This window comes from Euprymna scolopes, chromosome 12, assembly GCF_053919585.1.
Source record: "Euprymna scolopes isolate OS-2025 chromosome 12, ASM5391958v1, whole genome shotgun sequence".
Taxonomy (NCBI): Eukaryota; Metazoa; Mollusca; class Cephalopoda; order Sepiida; family Sepiolidae; genus Euprymna; species Euprymna scolopes.
The window spans coordinates 90,601,353-90,621,181 of NC_136493.1; the positions used below are offsets into that span (position 1 = coordinate 90,601,353).

At 35.2% G+C, this 19,829-nt stretch overlaps 1 protein-coding gene and 1 pseudogene across 2 annotated transcripts in view; both read left to right on the plus strand.

Annotated features, from left to right (window-relative positions):
- Positions 1–19,829, plus strand: part of LOC145291416 (activating signal cointegrator 1 complex subunit 3-like) — a 958,449-nt gene that overhangs the window by 856,360 nt on the left and 82,260 nt on the right. The gene's annotated exons all lie outside the window — the stretch shown is intronic.
- On the plus strand, positions 14,391–14,507 carry LOC145291857 (5S ribosomal RNA; annotated as a pseudogene).

The window sequence follows — 19,829 nt, forward strand, 5'->3', positions numbered from 1 at the left end:
AATCCCATGGAGGAGCATCTCCATCAGTTTGTTTATGTGAGGAGCTGTTTTTGACAATGCTACTCCCATATCACCATCGGCTTTCAGGTGGTTTACAACCTTTGTCTTTATTGCTACTGAACTTGAGAACCCTGATCCGCAGAAGTACATAGTTGTACTTGGAAGGCACGCCGAGTAAGGAGTGGGAATGAATCTGTGAGTTTTATCTAAAAATTAACAACATTTTCAAATTTTTCTCTAAGAATAGTAGAAGATTGGAGATAAATCAGTTCAACTTTTACTAGGCTGTCATCTTTAATTTCTGAGAGTTCAGGGTCAAAACGTCTCATTATCCATTTCTATGTTGGGATTAAGTCTTTCGAAAAGCAGCCAGTAAAATGATCCTTCAAGATGTTCAAATGGTCTTCATTTAATACACAGGTTAACTTTTTTAGGAAAAGAAATATAGGTGCATTATTCTCCTAATAATTATTTAATTAATAATCACAAAAACAACAAAACACCTCCTTGAAACAAATAACAACAAATGGGGTTTATTCCAGAAGAAAGATGAGATTGTTTTTTGAACTGAAAAGAAAGAAAGGGCAAAGTAATCTGCCTGGTTGGGTGTCGTCTGCTGATGGTCGGGTAGGTGAGCGACGGATGGCAGTAGTCAGTGAGTAGCGGTGTTAGGAGTGCTGTGAGAGAGATCTGTTCTGGTCGCTGGCTGGTGTCTCTCTACCTAAATTAGCTGAGTTTCCAAAGGGCAAAAATAGTCCTTTAAGGGACAGCTAAAATCAATGCACTCTGCCACCCGATTGGTCAGTCTTGCCAAATCACGTTGGCAGAGGGCATTAATCTGCATATATAAAATAGTTTGTTAACCACTACATCACTCCCTGCTTAGGCGGAAAGCCGATGAAGAAAATAAAAAGGCAGCAGGTTTCACCCTGTCTATTGAAACTGTCTCTTTTTTACCACTAATGTCTAATGTAAAAATGTTATCAATGTGCAAAACCACGTGATAAGGACCAGTGTAGGGTGGTGTAAGAGGGGCTTTTACAGCGTCTTTTCTAAGAAACACGTATGTCCATGTAGAAATGTCCTTGGGGATCAAAGATTTTATGGTCTGTTCCTTGGGTTTCATAGGTAGGAGCTTACTAAAGTAACCTCGCAGTCTGTCTGATCCAGCTCTGTTTATAAACAATGTTAAGTCTATCGGGGCCAGCATCTGACCTGGCAGCGATATAGGTACTCCATATACGAGTTCGGCTGGAGAGTATCCCAGGTCCTCTTTGATAGCGGCACGACAGCCAAGAAGGACAACAGTATGTATTCGCTCCATCGCTGTTGATCTGGGTAAGCGTGTAATGAAGCTTTCAATTGTTGATGGAAGCACTCTATCATCCCGTTCGAAGCCGGGTGATAGCTTGTTGTGCGAATACGTTTGATCCCTAAAATCCTGGAAAGTTCTTGGAACAGGTGGGATTCAAACTGGGCACCACAGTCTGTGGTAACCGTTGTGGGGACTCCATAGCGCGATATCCAGCCCGATATAAGATTTAGCCAAAATGTCTTTTAGGGGAATAGCTTCAGACCACCATGTGAAACAGTCTATGCAGGTCAGGAGATATGTAAATCCCTGGTTGACTGGCCATGGTCCAACCACATCAATGTGAACATGGCTGAACTGAGCATCTGGGGTGCTGAATGTTCCCAGAGGTGCACGGATATGGTTGTGCACCTTTGACTTTTGTCAGGAAACACAAGAAAGTGTTCAGGCAGTGATGTCATGCCTAATATTAGGCAAGAAAAATCTAGCTGTAATCAGCTTCATTGTGGCTTTGTGTCTAGGGTGTGCCAGATTGTGTATGGTGTCAAAGACAGCCCTACGATGAGTCATGGAAACAAATGGTCTAGGTGAATCTGTTAACATGTCACATATGATCTGCATGTCTGAAGTAGGCATGGGGCGGATACGTGAATTTGTGAATTGCAAATTCAGGTGACGACAGATCCAAAGTGTTCAGACTTGGCTAGTCTAAAGCCATCTGCTATAAGTTGATATCTGAAGGTGAGGACAGAGAATGAATAGGGAGACGGGATAAGGCATCTGCTGCAGTATTCTGTTCCCCAAAGATATGTCGGATATTGCTGGTAAATTGCAAAACCAAATCCAAGTGACGAGTTTTGCGAGGTGAATATTTGTCTGGCTTCGCACGCAGTGCAAATATAAACGGACGATGATCAGTGTAGATCACAAATTGTTGGCCCTCGAGTGAATGCTGAAAGTGTTTCACTGCGAGGTACATAGCCAGGAGTTCGCGGCCAAACATGCTGTAATGTTGTTCTGCCGGTTTCAGCTGCCTCGAAAAATATGCGAGGGGTTGTAGTTGTTGTAGTTGCTGTTGTTGCAACACTGCACCTACAGCTGTGCCTGATGCATCCACGACCAGTGAAAACTAGGCATCAGGCATAGGATGTGCAAGTAAGGTATGTGTTGCTAGTTTCTCCTGCACTTCTTTAAAGGCTTTCAGCTGAATATCATTCAGTGAAATCTGTTCATTTTTCTTCTTCCTGTTATGTAACAGGTCGGAAAGAGGAGACAGGAGATCCGCACAGTGTGGGATGAAGTGCCTGTAATAGTTTAGCCGAGGAAGTGCCTTAGTTGACGAAGTGAAGTGGGTGGTTGAAGGTTTTGTAGAGCCTTCACCTTTTCAGGTAAGGGTGATATATCCTCTGGGCTGATGATGTAGCCCAGGAAAACTAGCTTTGAAGCACCAAAAACACATTTACCAGGGTTAATTCTCACCTGGTACTGTTGAAACCGTTCAAACAGTAGGCGGAAGTGAGTGGCATGTTCCTCAGGTGAGGCACTTGCCACTAGAATGTCGTCAATGTAGTTATAGACAAAGTCTAAATCACGCACTACCTCATCCATGAAGCATTGAAAGGTACTAGCCGCGTTTCACAAACCGAAAGGCATAGTCAAAAACTCAAACGCTCCAAACAGAGTTGTTACCGCAGTTTTCAGTATGTCAGCCGAATACACTGGAATCTGATGGTAAGCCTTAACCAAATCAAGTTTGGAGAAAGTTTTACAACCGTGCAGTGAAGAAGTAAAGTCCTGTATGTGTGGGATTGGGTAACGATCAGGTACCATAGTGGCATTCAATCGTCGGTAGTTCCCAGTCATATGCCAATCTCCGGAACGTTTCGGGACCATATGCAAAGGGGAAGCCCATGGACTGGATGAGGGCCGTATGATTGATCTCTGCCTTCGTTGTTTTAAGTTTGTCAGCAGGGAGGCGTCGAGGTCATGAGAATACAGGAGCACCTGTGGTCTCAATATGGTGATTTGTTAAGTGAGTTGGTTCACTCACAACAAAATTCAAGTTTATTAAATCTGGGTAGGAGTGTAGCAAAGTTTGGGTCATCGGCAGAAGCGATTAAAAATACCGGGCTGATAGATGTGGCGTTCGATTTTGAACCCTAGACAGAAAGTTCTGTATAAGCATCTATCAGCTGTTGTCTGCATAAATCAACTAACAAGTTGAAGTGATGCAGAAAGTCCACTCCTAGAATGGGATAGGGTAAATCAGCTATCATAAAAACCCATGTAAAGTCTCTAAGTAATTCCAAGTCAAGAGAACAAGAAATTTGACCGTACTTGGGAATAGATGAGTGCTTTACTGTTTGCAGTGTGATGGGTGAAACTGGCAGCTTCTCGGTGAGGAGTTTCAGTGGCTAAATACTGCAAGCTGCTCCTGTATCAACACACTTGGGATAAGGAGTCAGTGATAAAATAGGCACGGTTGTGGGAGTTCTGTGGAGAATGTGCCGTGCTCAGTTCTCCAGACGATTGTTTCCCTGGTTTGAATAGGAACAAGGCATTTTACAGCACCGTGCCTCCGCACCAAAACGACTATGATAGAAGCATAGTCCTGGTTTGTTAAAGTGACAGCAGCGATGTGGAGATGGTGAACGCCTCTTGTAGCGGTGTGTGGGCGATTGTGACCTGGCCATACTCAGCTTCCTCATCTCTCTGGTTAACCGCTCGATAGCATCAAGTATAGTCAAAGGAGTGGCTTCTTGACTTGTATTCCTAACTTTGGCTGAGAACGTAGAGATTTCAGCCGAAGTTTGAGGGATAGCTGCGGTGGTGAGCCAATGCCGCTACAACATCGACAGAATTCTTCTTCAACATGGGAGTTAATATGGCTTTTACTTGCGCCGGCAGCCTCGAAAAGAAAAGCTGCTTTATAAGGGCACTGTCAGCGGGGACATCTTCAGCTAGCTCTCTCATACGGTGGAGTAACTCACTAGGTGAGCAGTCTCCCAAGGGCTCATCGTGGACTAATGTTTGGAAGCGTTTTTCTGCTGACACTGACGTCCGGAGCAGGACCTGCTTAATTGAGTCGTATGTGGAGTGAGGGGGAGGGGGTCCGTAATCAATAAAATACGACTCGAGCTGGGCGAACCAAACTCGGACATCACCCGCATAAGCAGACAAGGTGGTAGACATTAAGTTGAAAAGTAAAATGAACAGACCAAAAAAAAAAAATCAAAAGTTGAAAAGTAAAAAAGACACTCTCATAGAGACATGAATGCGAGATAGAAAAACGAAGAAAAATAAATTATAAGGATTATTAATTAAATAATTTTTTAGGAGAAGAAATGTAGGTGCATTACTCTCCTAATAATTATATAATTAATAATCACAGAATCAACAAAACACCTCCTTGAAACAAATAACAACAAAAGGGGTTTATTGCAGAAGAAAGATGAGATTGTTTCTTGAACTGAAAAGAAAGAAAAGGCAAAGGAATCTGCCTGGCTGGGTATCGTCTGCTGATGATTGGGTAGGTGAGCGACGGATGGCAGTAGTCAGTGAGTAGCGGTGTTAGGAGTGCTGTGAAAGAGATCTGTTCTGGTCTCTGGCTGGTGTCTCTCTACCTAAATTAGCTGAGTTTCCAAAGGGCTAAAAATAGTCCTTTAGGGGACAGCTAAAATCAATGCACTCTGCCACCCGATTGGTCAGTCTTGCCGAATCACGTTAGCAGAAGGCATTGATCCGCAAATATAAAATAGTTTGTTAACTGCTACAAACTCTCTCACGCCATAGAAAACACCACTTATAATAATTAATGCATATAATCAGTCAATAAATTACATAACGAAAATAAACTCATTTCATTTCAGTTAGACATCCACATTTGAATTATAATGGCCATATTCATTCCAAAAAGAATCTAAATTACATCATATCTATAGATCGCCTCCTCACAAGTGTGTTTTTACATTTGAGAAAATATATGCACATTTGAGATATGTTTTTACGGTAATTGAGGGGCGGGGATAGCCATTTTATAGTTAAATCTTTAGAAATTTATATTTTATTGGAATTGGGAATTCAGTACAGAATCGGTCATTGTATTGGAATCATATCTTTTTTAAAAATATATTAACAGCTATATAACGTTGTTAAAAAAATCCTTACTCTCTACACAACGTTATAACTTTTTTTTGAATTTCCGACGACTTTTTTCGTTCTGAAATAGAACAAAGTCATCCTTTTCACCATAAATGTATTTTCAAATATTGTACTGGTATTTATTTTCTTCAATTGATTCATCCAGAAGAAGTCTTATAATGAAGATGAAACGTTGATGGACACTTAACTTGGTTTGTTCCTTTTTCATCTCTCTATCTTGTCGGAATACTATTTCCATTATTCTCATCATATATATATATATATTAGTGATGGGACGATTCCAATATTTTTCCTGATTCTGATACAATTACCGGTTCTGTACTAAATTCCCAATTCCGATACGGTATAAATCTCTAAGGATTTAACTATAAAATGGTTATTTTTTCCTGATTACCATAATAAAAACATCTTAAATGTGCATATATTTCCTCAAATGTAAGTACACACTTGTGAGGGGGTGATTTATAGATTTACTGGAAGTTTAAATCAATAAATATTTATTACTTTATTATTACTACAAGCAGTGGAAAATTTTTCTTAAACCGAAATCAAATGAAAAAGATAATAAAAGGAATCGTTTTTGGCATCGGAAAATAGGCACAAATTTTCTTATTCCTGATTCAAATTAATCGTCCCAACACACACACACACACACACACACACACACACACACACACACACACATATATATATAATGACCAAAGGAATGAATCAGTCTACAAATATTAATCGTTTTTGGCATGGTAAATTTTCATATTTTCTTCTTTACAGTCTTATGTGCGTTTTGCAACCTATAATGAAAAATACTGTGTTTAGTTTATTTGGCTGCTCTTCAGAGACAATCAAATATTAATAAAAGTCAACAGAGTATTCCAATATAAAATAAAAGAAAAAAGTTGCTTAAAGAAGAACAGCAAGTCAAAAAGATGCAAATCTTACTTTAAAGGTGATAATCAGAGAATCCCTTCACAAATAAAACATATCTGACATTTTAAGACGCCACCCAGTATATATGCTTTGAAGCCGGAAATAGAGGCCCATTGAACATGTTATTTGAAACAATTTGGATTATATTACAAGAGATATATACCTTAAATACATATATATATATATATATATTTTATATAAACTCAAGAATTATATATATATATATATATATATATATATATATATATATATATATATATGAACTATATGTATATATAAACTGTATTTCCTGTTAAATACAATGTACCTACTTTGAGAACGGTTCATTAAAATAAAAAAAATATATATTTTCTCTCCAGGTAAGTATGTATGTGTGAGCTTTTAAATGCAGATTACTGATTGATGTTTAGATTGTGGGAACTTCCAACTGAGCATATTGTATAAACATTTTTAGGAGATAGAAAAAACATAAGAGCTACAGCGTTGAATTGGGATTCATATCAAAGTGAAACCAGTTGGAGTTCAGCTGCTTCTTCTCTATATCTTTTATATCCCTCTCCCCCCCACACACACACTTTTTTTTTTTTTTTTTTTGCTGTTTCTTCCATCATTTTCTGGTTCCCGGTAATTTTGAATAACTACACAGTTTTGGAATAATAATCCACTTACAAGCGTACAAGGAAAGAACTTATCAAGTGAACTGCCTGAGTTCACCCTCCCCCATTTAGACTGCACACACTGATATATATATATATATATATATATATATATATATATATATATGTGTGTGTGTGTGTATCAATAAATAACGAAAATGAAGGTATAAAAATTATATAGTAATATATATAGATGTATTCATTTATTTAATAAGGGTATACATCAATTAAGGGTGTTGGGTAAGTGGGAACTCTTTATACCATGGTATTTGGAAGCCTAATGCTTCTCATCAGAAGAGGAGAGAAGCTGTTAGGTAACATAATAGGGATGTGACGTCTAGCGAAAGTTACATTAGGAGCAAAATAAATTATAGAGGCTGTTTGGGAGAACTATAATGATCTTTGTGATATATATATATATATATATATATATATATATATATATATAATGGAAATCGCTCCAAACAAAGCATAAAGCCACTTGATTTAAGGAGCTAAAAATCTACTTCAAAATCAAAAACTTGTGATAAGTGTTAGGTGGATTAGATTCTGACCTAGAAAACAACAATTCTTCGTTCTTTGTCAGGAACAGGACAAAATAAGGGAACCAAGATTTAGACGGTTGCAGAAACTAAACCCAAGATCCACTCTCTCCTCTCCTTATATATATAGTGTAATTAACGCTTATTTTAGAAATATTGTTAATTTCTATGTATACCGTTTTCACACAATGGGTTGAAACTGTTACGGAAAAAACAGAGTACCCGTTAAATACAAATAAAGTTCAATGAATTTATTTTAGAGTAGCACTAGCGGGGGGTACCCGGCGTTGCCTGGGTTTTTAGAGGTGTGTGTGCTCGGGCGGGGGTGGGGGTGGGGTGTTAATCAAAACATAAGAATAAGCGAAGTAAGTATTTTAAAATATTAAAATGCTAAAACTTAAAACAATCGAATAAAACACCCCCAAAAAACTAACGTAAGGCAAACGAACGATGTTAAATGTAAAAATGGGAAAAACAAAAAAAGAAAACGCGAATGTGACGGAAAAATAAAACAGAAAAACGAACGTTACAACTTCTTTAAAAAATCTGAAAAATAAAAACCAAAAAAAAAAATGGCTTAAATAACCCTGTTTCAATATTAAAATTTAAAAAATCGAAATAAAAAAAGACATCTCACATCACGATTTGAACACAAAACCTTTAGATTATGAGGCCGCCCTCTCTAAACAACTGATCTAAGATGACGTTGACGAAATTGTGTCATTTTTTTTATATTTAAAGTAAATCATGTTCCGACGTCATTTGCGCATGCGTAGAAGCAAACTTGTCATGAGAGGACGGTTTTTGCTGACCCCTCCCTGTAGAAAACTGATGATTTTAGGGTGAAGAAATTAATGTTTTTGGCCAATTTTTCGATATTTGTCGGGCGAAGGTTGGAAGTTTAAAATGATACCAGTCTGGCAAAAATCTGTGACCCGTGTCGAAAGTTTTGCGAGACATACAAACACACACACATACATACAAACATACATACACACATTTTCGTTTTATATATATATATATATATATATATATATATATATATATATATATATATATATATATATAGAAAAAGATTAATGAAATGGCTGTAATGAAGGAATACATGGTGTAATAAATGAAAGTTATAAAAAAAATGTGTGTCTTGGAATTTCAGCAAAATTTTCTTATATATATATATATATATATATACTAGCAAAAGTACCCGTCGTTGACTGGGTTCAAAAACAGCCTACAGAAAATGGACTCTGATTTATGAAAGTATGATAGGTTATTAAAAGGAAGGGTTGTAAAGAGATAGCTTCGAATTTGGGGGTATCAAAACCAAAGTAAAATATGATGAAAGTAAAAATAAAATAGATAAACCCCATAATTTATTATACCATACCTATTCACACTGAAACACTTATCACAATATTCTGTGGATCTATATTAAAAAACCTTGTTAAACTTTGTAACATATTTCCATTCTATGGAGGTCAGGTGCGAACGAACACCCCATAATTTTATTATACCATATTTCTTAAAACTAAAACATAATTATAAAAGTATACTTACACAGATAGATATGAAAAGTCTTTATTAAAGTTTGTGCCTATTTCCATTCTATGGAGGCCAGGCGCAAACACAGACCCCACAATTTTATTATACCATCCCTATTTAAGTTAAAACATACTTATCAAAGTATTATTATGTACATCCATATCAAAAACACTTGTAAACGTTTTTTTTTTAAATTTTTAAATTTTTTATTTCCATACTTTATGGACCAGGTGTGAACGCAGACCCCACAATTTTAATGAATCATCATTATGCCAGATCAAACATACCCATTCCTGTGTCTCGATACATCTATCATATGTGTCAGTTTTCTTTAATAGTCAACCATATAGGAGTCTATTTGTGACCAGACACATACACATACATTCAGCTTTATATTATACTAACGGGGGGTGGGGGTACCTGGCGTTGCCCGAGTGTTTGGAGGTGTGAGTGGTCGGCGGTGGGTGGGGTGTTAATTAAAACCTAAGAATAAGCAAAGTAAAAAAAGAAAACAGAAAAACGAACGTTAAAACTTAAGCAGGGGGGGGGGTACCCGGGTAGAGGGGGTTTGGGATAATCAAAGCATTGAAAAAAAAACCCACAAAAAAACTAACGTAAAGTAAACGAACGATGTTAAATGTAAAAATCGAAAAAACAAAAACAAAAAGGAAAACAGAAAAACTAACGTTAAAACTGCTTTAAAAAATCTTTAAAATACCCCCCCCCAAAAAAAAACATGTGAAAAATGGCTTAAATAAGCCTGTTTCGATATTAAAATTTAAAAAATTGGTGGGTACCTGGGTGTTTTGGGGTGTGTCTGGTCGGTCGGGGATGGGGGTGTTAATAAAAACCTAAGAATAAGCGAATTAAAAAAAAAACAGAAAAACGAACGTTACATGAAAAATGGCTTAAATAACACTGCTTCAATATTAAAATTTAAAAAATCGAAAAAAAAAAAAAATTCTCACACCACGATTCGAACCCAAAACATTTAAATAATGAACCAACACTCTAACCAACTGAGCTAACATGACACACATGAAATTTTCTCAGTTCTTCAAATATTTAAACTAAATCAGGTCATGACGTCATCTGATGCATGCGTAGAACTGATCTCGTCATGAGAGGACGGTTTTTGCTGACCCCCCCTGTAGAAAATTGTTGATTTCAGGGTGAAAAAATTAACGTTTTTAGCCAATTTTTCGATATTTGTTGTCCGGAGGGTGGAGCTTTAATATGATACCAAGTTTGTTAATTTTTGTTCTGTCTGTTGAAAGTTTTTAGCGGAGACGCACACATAAATACATACATACATTTTCGCTTTTATATATATATATATATATATATATATCTGACATGCAGAAGCTTAAATGTAATGTAAACCGACATCTTTCTCATCTCCCCTAAACATGGTCCTAAATAGTAGCCCCTTATGTTCAAGTTACAATATGCCTTGTTTGGGGTGAACATGACTTTAAAAAAAAGGTTAGTATGAGGAAAGTTTAAGGTGCTTGTTCAGAAAAATATTTGAGTGAAGTAAAAACATTGAGGTGAATTGATATCACCAGACTGAAACAGGCCACCATATGTAGCTTTGATTAAAACATTTGATAGTCTTAACTTTGATGGCATGTAGCAGAAATTTAGGGATCAAGTTTACTCAGTGGGAATTGAGTTGCTTGGTTTTCAAAGCAGGCAACATCGGGACTGGGTTGATGAAATCGATCCTTATATCAGCCACCTACTGGGAAGCAAACGCATTCTCCACGAAAAAAAAAAAGCAGAAAGCTATTTAATCAGAATCGTCTAACGCAACCAACAGACGAGAAAGTTTACATAGATCAAAAGTTAACACTACAACTTGTTGATACAAGATTTCTGTCCACTAATTTTCTTAGTAATATGCTTGAAAGTCTTGGAATGATGCCAATATTATTTAAGATGTGACCAAAGTCGTCCAATGAGCATTGAGTCTTTTTGCAATTTTATTGGGTAGGACGTATGAATCGAATGGAGGATGGTAGATGCCTCAGGTAACTATTTCTATATTTCAGAAAGCAGAAGAGACACAAGGACAACATCAAGAACAACCCCAGATACTTGATGAATGATATAGACAATGCACACGACGAATACCGATTCAGAACTGATCAAATTAATTCTCCAAACAGAACAATTTTGCACCACTTTTATGTCTCTTTATGATGATTAAAATCAAGACATTGTGCTACTAAACCTTATGTCTAGAATACTTATTTCAATTTTGATGCTAGTTCACATTACAACCCCTTGTGCTTACACAATTTTATTTATACAGAGATATATATTCTCCAAGTTATATATGTGTACGTATTAGTGATGGGACGATTCCAATATTTTTCCCAATTCTGATACAATTGTTCAAGAATGGATTGAGAGAGGGAGGTGAGTAAATTATATTGTAGACACGTTGACCGGAAGTGAGGGTCAGCTGATCGGATTGCATGTAAGTCACGTGATCAAGTTAGCTGGATCGAGGAGATTGGTTTTAGATATAGAAGGCGACGGACGGCTTAAGAGTCGTTCCCTCCCCTTCACTGTGGGGGGGGGGACGCTGACGTGTACCACACAAGCCAGAGATTTACTTCCATCCTTCTGCGGTCAACATCTGGAAGGTGAATAAAAAACTATAAAACTAATTCATCATTTGGAGTGAATAAATCTTTGTCCCAAAACAGGTACCAGTCTCCCTCTAAGACACAAGATGAATTCAGGTGGGCCAACATCGACGACGCATCGAGGTATGTCTCAAAAATACATGTACTACACATACACACACAACGGCATATGAACAAATAGACTGGACCACTAGACGATCACACGACGTTCCCCGTATTAACTACATAACACAATTACCAATTCCATGCTAAATTCCCAATTCTGATACAATTACCGATTTCTATTCTTTATAAATCTCTAATTATTTAACTGTAAGATTGTTATTTCCCCCGATTTTGATAAAAAAAAACACATGTTAAATATGCAGATATTTTCCTAAGTGTCAAAATACACTTGTGGAGGATGATATATCGATTTTAGCTCTACTGGTAATTGAAAATCAATAAATATTTATTATTTTATCATTATTACCAGCAATGGAAGATTTTGGTTGAAACGAAATCAAATAAAAAAAGAAAATTAAAAGAATCGTTTTTGGCATCGGAAAATAGGCATCAATTTTTTGAATTCCGATACCGATTCCGATACCCCCAAATCTTCCGATTTTTTCCGATTCCTGATTCCAATTAATAGTCCTAACACTAATACATATATATATTATTGTAGAAAATAAATAATAAATAACAATTCGATTACAGATTCGTTTGATTAGATTTCACTAAAAGTATGGTGTGTGTCTGTATATATATATATATGTGTGTGTGTGTGAATGACTATAATGCTCCCTATCTTGGGTCGAGTATATTGGGAAGTGATATACAAACTGCTATTAGCATATCAAGCGATGCTCTTTGTATAAGCAAATCAAGCTTAGGCATTTGGATAATGTTAAAACATTGTTAATTCACTACCCGCATAGCAGCAGCCAAATAGCATAATGATGAGAAGCATTGACTGTCGTTCAGGTGGTTGAGTTTCGATCCTGCCTTGAGATAGTTGCTTGTCTAGCTGCACTGATGAACTGTGATACAGCAAAACAGTACTGTATGTGGATGACATATATATATATATAGGGTGTCCACAAAGTCTGGCTACATAATGTAGTGAGACTTTGTGGACACCCTGTATATATAATGTCAGGGTTACCTCACCCTTAGCCTTTGGTTCAAAAACCTTATCCCACAAAGTAATAGGGGTCCAGTTTTCTGATGTTGAACACTCGCCATTCACCAGAGTTGCATTAGCGTAGCAGAACTCACAACATGCACGTGGGGATGATTTGACTGGGAGAAGCTATATATGATGCTAGAGCCACTATGTGCTTTTAACATGTGCCCACACCAATCCTTGAGTTCAAAAATGCTTGAGACTTATCTTAAACATCAAGTGGCAAGCGCAAGTACCCAACACTGAGGTCCTTGTGAGAGCATGTTGCTCTAGTATTGAGACCCTTGTAATCAGATCTCACATGTTGTGTGGGCCACGTGGTTTGAAGGAAAGATTGTAGGCTGCCGAAACAAATTTTTTTTATGGGGAGCTGAAAAATGGCAAATGCTCTCAACATAAGCCTAGGAAGAGGTTCAGGGACTATACAAAGAACAATTTGAAAGTCCTGCAAATCAACATCGACACATAGGAAGGACTTACTCTGTCAAGGCCGAAGTGGCAAAAACTTGTATGTGGAAGTTGTAATGCTCTAGAAAAAAGAAAACAGACCCACAACAATGTTATATATATTTTGGTCCCCAAATTTATCAGGGAAGGACCTATGTTTTCAGTTGCGCCCATCTATGCTTTAACCCGGACGATTGTCAGATAACCGTCCATTAGTTTTTCCTGAAATTTTGCCACAAATTGTATTTTATAAAATAGATGTGCAAAGTAAAAAAATCTTTTTTGTGAAAATTCCCGTTGCATCCCCAGGGGCTCAAAAGAGGTAAAAAATGCCCCCAAATTACCAAAAATGACACTTTTTTTTCCCCCCATTTTTTTTCTCCATTGTATTTGATCCATCGATTAGATTTTCCTGAAACTTGGCCAAAATGTAGAGCCCATTGTTCTTAATATAAATCCAGTATGGGTGACTCTGGCAAAATTCTGGTTCGTGTCTCCAGGAACTTTTAGTGCTAAAAACATTCCTTTTTGTGGCTTTTTTCATAATTCTCAACAAAAACTTGATATATCTGACTATATAGTGGTTTTCTATGGTGTTGAATTCAAATTTACATGTCTTAAGACGTGAAACTGCACTGTTTGTCCATTTTCACTGAGATTTGGCATTCCCAAGAGCTCAAAAGGGGTCACAAATGCCCTCAAATTGCAAAAAATGACACTTTTTACCCCATAATTTTTTCCCCATTCATTAGATTTTTCTGAAATTTGGCGAAAATGTGAAGGCAACGTTGGCCCTTCACACTTTTCACATTCATCATTTCTTCACTATTTTTTGTGGCGTCATCTCGAATGTAGCACCAGAGGGGGACTATGCACGCACGGCTAGTTTTTAGTTTAATGATTCCCTATGGGAATGAAATGCAGAAGATTCTGTGTAGCTTAATTGCCATATATATATATATCTTTTGATACAGTATAATATACGGCATAATCGTATTGACACACCGGTTCTCATCAGATCACCAAAGTTAAGCAACGTTGAGCCTGGTTAGTACCAGATGGGTGACCATTTGGGAATTCTAGGCGCTGTATGTGCTCTTATTTGTTTTGAGTCGTCCTGTACATACACTTCACTTGCCACTGGTATTTAACAATGTAGACTCACGAAAGGTGTGGTTGGAGATTGCGCACCTCCTGCTGCAAGAATTTCATGCTCAGGCACCCCTTCGTGGGTACCCATAGTCTATCAAAGACTGAAGGAGCCTTTGTTGTTTTGTATATTTTGAAAATATATATGGCAGTTAAGCTGCACAGAATTTTCTGCGTTTCATCCTAATGAGAATTAGTCAGTCTATTGCTTAGAATCGATGTTATTTCTTGTTTTTATATATTCTCTATCTCAACTTAAGTATTGAACACTGCTGAAGTAAATAGATACATAAACTAATGATAATAATAAAAAAAACGTGCAAGAATGATATTGCATTTGATTAAAAATTGGTCTCAACCTTTTTATGTTTTTTTTTTTGTGTGTGGATTATTTTTGTTCATATAAATTTGAAAATACATTTTAATAATGCTTGTTCATGGATACTTTTTATGTAAGATGTTTTTAAATTCATATATATATATATATATATATATATATATATATATATATATATAAAATAATATTATGTAAGATGTTTTTAAATTTATATATATATATATATATAAAATAATATTACATAAAATGTTTTAAAATTTATGTATATATTTCTAAAATAATATATTACGCATATATTTTTGTTTCAGTGCACAATACATAATACTTATAGTAGCATAAAACTATTATATATATATATATATATATATATATATATATATATATATATATATATGTGTGTGTGTGTGTGTGTTAAGTAGTAAATATGTTTTAAATATCAAATTTAAAATTCTAATCTTCTTTTGGTAATATTCAGATTCATATCTTGGAATGTCATGAAGAAGTTGGATTAAGAAAGTTATTGGAATTTGATATTTGGATTTCAGTTCCGAACTGATTCTTGTTTGTCTAGATTTTTTTGTTGCTGCTGTCTATCTAGAAATCTGATATCCCAGAGTAGATCATTTCACGTATGTTTATTTAATGAATGATTCTGATGTGCTTCTAAGCTGCCAATGATATTAAAATAAATTTGCAAATGTAAAAAACACAAACAAGAAATCACTTTGATGTTTAACTTGGAGGTATAATTTACTTTAGCTTTTTTTTTTTTTTTCAATCTCTATAACCTTTTACCATTTCACCAAGGTTCTTTAAGGCATCGGTGCTTAATCTCCATGTTCTAGTGTTCCATTAAGAAATTTGTCATTCATGTAGGATTTTATTCAAGTATACAACTGATCTATCTATTTATCTACAATTTGATTGGCCCACACTTTCTTCTTCACTGCAACCTCTCTCTCACAGACGTGATATTGCTAGTCTCAGTCTTTTTGCTTGTTTGACTTATTGATCTAATGGTCTTCATCAATTCGTTGTTTTAATACCTCATTGTAATACAGCTTCCTATTCCGGTAGCTTTTTTTACAAGGACTACAAGGGTGTTGAACTCAATTCCTGCTTTCTCTTTTCATTCAAGACTAAGGTCAATAGGCATCTTTAGTCTTTGCAATAATCATCTTTTGTTCTTATTAGGTCCTTATATCAAGGGGATTTATGCCTTGTCTCGAGCGATTTCCATTAAAAAAATCTGTGTAACCACATGCTTTCCTGCTCAGTAACCATTGCTAACTCCCAATCCTGTTCTTGTGGTCTTTTTCTCTTTCATTTTCTATTCTGGCCGTGTAGTCGTCCCTTGCATTGGTGGCGTACACTGGTTCACAAGTATAAAAAATAAACATACAAGATAAAATACAGAAAACACAAACTGAGGCACATTCCATATACATCGATTAGATTCTGTGTCTGACACTGTTGCAGAAAACAGCATTCTAAATACTAACATCCATATCTTAGTCATCTGTCAAAATCTTTTTATCATAAGTTGACATCAGCTCATCTTGAACTCCTCTTGATCTCATTCAAACTGCAACCTGCTGTCCTACTGTCTCCAACCGAAAACTCTTCAACTGTCACAAACTCAAGACTGCCCATAAATTGTCATAAATCTCAGCTCCACTCCTAAAACTGTCTGCAAACTAACTCTAACTCTTGTTCAAACTTTTGTCCAAGGCCTCTATTTTCTTTTACTCAAAAACTAAGACGGCAAAGAGCTACAAAAAAACTGGAGTGATACCATTAAAACGAGCAACCTTTTGCGCTCCAGTATTTAATTTCCTGCATAGTCATCACCATTCTCAATGCACTTTTGCCTGTATTTTTTTATGCCTTGGTCGTAAAAGTTCACAGCGTGCTTTGTCACACATCTCTGACGCCATTCTGAAAAATATTTGTACACGTGAAAAAAAAAAAAGTCATGAAAAATGTTTTCATGACGAGCTAACCAATTCAGCTAAACTTTGAAGTTAAATAAATTCATTGTAAAAATCCTTTAAAAGATAAAAATATTAGTTTTCTGGGTCTATATGAAAGATAATTAATAAAGTCCTAAGATATTGAATTAAATTAAAAAAAAAAAAAGTTATGAAAAATTTTTTCATGACGAGCTAACCAATTCAGCTAAATTTTGAAGTTAAATAAATTCATTATAAAAATCCTTTAAAAGATAATTAGTTTTCTGGGTCTATTTCAAAGATAATTAGTAAAGTCCTAAGATATTGAATTAAATTAAAAAAAAAACAAAAACACCTTGTTTGTACAAAAAGTAGCTCAATTAGACCCAAAACCAAGTGATTCTGCTGTTCGCAAAAGCGCAACCAACTAAAGTTTTGTAAAAACGGAATATATGGAAGCCTAAAATTTCAGCCAGTTGAAAGACTGTCAAAATGATGTCATGTAATTAAAAGGGAGGAAGGGGTGTGCCAGTTTTCTTTTTTTCCCAGACGTGCATCCGTACATTCTCCTATTCTGAACGTTTGTATCATTTTTACCATTTTTTAATTAACTTATTTTTCTATGTTCCTGTTTTTAAATTAATTTTTTTTTTAATTATAGTTCAATATTATATAAAAATTATGTTACGCCGAAAGTTTAACATTCATTTAAGCTAGGAAAATAATAAAATCTTACATATAAAAATTATGCGAAACCTGTAATTTAAAATAAAAAAGTAGAAATATTTTTTGTTATTATAATTTTTTTGTGGGAAAATATTAAATAAACAATGCTTAATTCAATGATAATATCGGTAGTTTGAGAAATTCATTTTTCTTTGAGTTATATCGAATTCATTAATACAGACTTTAGGGCTTTTATCGTAATGTTCCTGTAAAAATTAAATAATTTTTTTAATTGTTATATTTTACGACGCTTTATTTTCATAAAAAAAGTAAAAATGAATTGAATCATATTTTTTTTTATTACTAAAAACCATAAATTTAGTAAAGGTATTTTCTGTTTAAACAAAGTAATACATTTCCACTAGGACTTAAATAAAGATAATGAGTTCAATATATTCTGTGATCATTATTTGATAAATACTGAAACTTTCATTAAGATTGGTTAATTTCCTGATTTTTGGTGAATTTTTAAGTAAAGGGAGGGGTCAAAATGTTTATTCATTTTGAGCATCGGCATTCATTTTGCACGTACCTAAGTAATATATATAGCGCTTTGTATTCTGCAATGGTCACCCAGGCTCATGGTTACTTAACTTTGGTGATCTAACCAGAAGTAGTATGTCAATGTGATTACACTATATATACTAGCAGGCCGCCCGGTCGTAAAATATGCATAAATATTATATTTTAATTCATACGGAAACTGGGACATGTGCATGCGAGTATTATGCTTTTTCTAAACTGTTCACTTTTTGTAAGTAAAAAAAAAAAAAAAATACTCGAGCTGAGTCGGAAACTAAAACCTAAAGACAGTGATTCAAATATGATAACCATTAGGCCAGCTTAACACGATTTTAGAAAGTGATTTTAAACATATTTATTCTTAACATAAGTAATCTGTCATGTGAACGATTCGCGCATCAGAGACAGTTTATATGTTTCTTGAAAAAAAAAAAAACAGATTTTTTTTTACCTTGGGAATATATATATATGTGTGTGTATTTTCACAAAATCAAGACAACAAAGATCGGATTGATAGCAATAAGTTGTGTATTTTCATTATACGTTACAATCGTTTCTTGACCGTTTAGACAATTTCAAACCTTATATCGTTCGAAAATATTCACAAGAACGACCTCTTTATGAATGCTCGATTACAAAAACTGGTCATTTTGAAGCTTACAAATTAAGTCACCTTAAACTGACTTCAACTTTATATTGGTATATAAACAATTGCCAAATTTTCACTTATCTGAACATAATAACATTCGGAATATTATAAATGAATAAATAAATGAATGAATGTGTGTGTGTGTGTGTGTGTGTGTGTGTGTGTGTGTGTGTGTGTGTGTGTGTGTGTAATTAGAATTACATTCAAATAATACCTTCATTTTTGTGTTGCTTTTTGGTTATGTACAGAAAATCATCTTTGGTCAGCCAAAACGAGGATTATCTTTGACTGGAAAACTTTGTTTTTGGAATCGTGCAAACCATGTCTGGCACACAAGTTCTGTAATAGCATTCACCCTATGCGTATGAAATATCTTTGTGCAGGTTTCTGTAGCTTTTTTTTTTTTTTCTTTCTGCAGTAAAAAAAAAAAAAGCATCAGATGTTGGGATTGTTCTGCTTGATCTTTCATTTCCTGAAATAAAATAAAAGCTCTTGTTGTTTTGTTTTCTTAGCTTCCATCTTTTCAAAACCTCTGAATATGTTTCTCAATTCAACAGAGATAGTTGCTTCTTGATCAGTTATTTTTATTTTAGTTTTTTGTTTTTTTAATTTTAACTTTTGGGACATCTCACCAATCCCGACGGATGCATCAGAAATCTTTGATAATTTTTGTCTGTATTTTCAATGGGCGCTGTCGGCTCCATAATCATATTTTTTTCTCTGATTGCTTTGGTCTGCCCTTCACCTCCTCCCAAACTCCACACAAAGCATTCTCTAAGCATTTCCAAATCCCGACTATTTCATCCACGCTAAGTTTTAGCAACTTTTCCTCCAGTTCCTTGTACCTAGTTTCTGACATCTTAACCAGAAGAGTTCTATTTTGATATCGTGACTCCAACTGTATAGGATTGAGGCTTTCTATAAACCCCCACCACCCTAGTCTTCAGGACTGACAGATTTCTTGTGTGTTTTACTGTCATGATCTTTTTAAAGAAATCGTACAATCGTAAAAACGCAAGGTCATCCACATGAAAGTTCAAACGTTTTTGTTTTTTTCTTTTGACACTTATCATCAATGTTGG